Raw genomic sequence first — 251 nt, forward strand, 5'->3', positions numbered from 1 at the left:
AGCATGGCAGGGGATGTGGGATGGCAGGTGGCAGTGTGTGCACACAGGTGTGTGTGTGTAATATGTGCAGCCAGGTGAGCAGGGTGTGCCTGGCCATGCACTGTGCCCACCTGTGCAGGGTGTGCAGAGCGTGCCCACCTGTGCAGGGTGTGCCTGGCCATGCACTGTGCCCACCTGTGCAGCTGTGTGTGGGGTGAGGCCTCAGCTCTCCCCCTCGTGCACAGCCCTACCCCAAAGTCGGCCTAGCCAGG

The sequence above is a fragment of the Geospiza fortis genome, unplaced genomic scaffold (genome assembly GCF_000277835.1).
Source record: "Geospiza fortis unplaced genomic scaffold, GeoFor_1.0 scaffold29, whole genome shotgun sequence".
Classification (NCBI taxonomy): Eukaryota; Metazoa; Chordata; class Aves; order Passeriformes; family Thraupidae; genus Geospiza; species Geospiza fortis.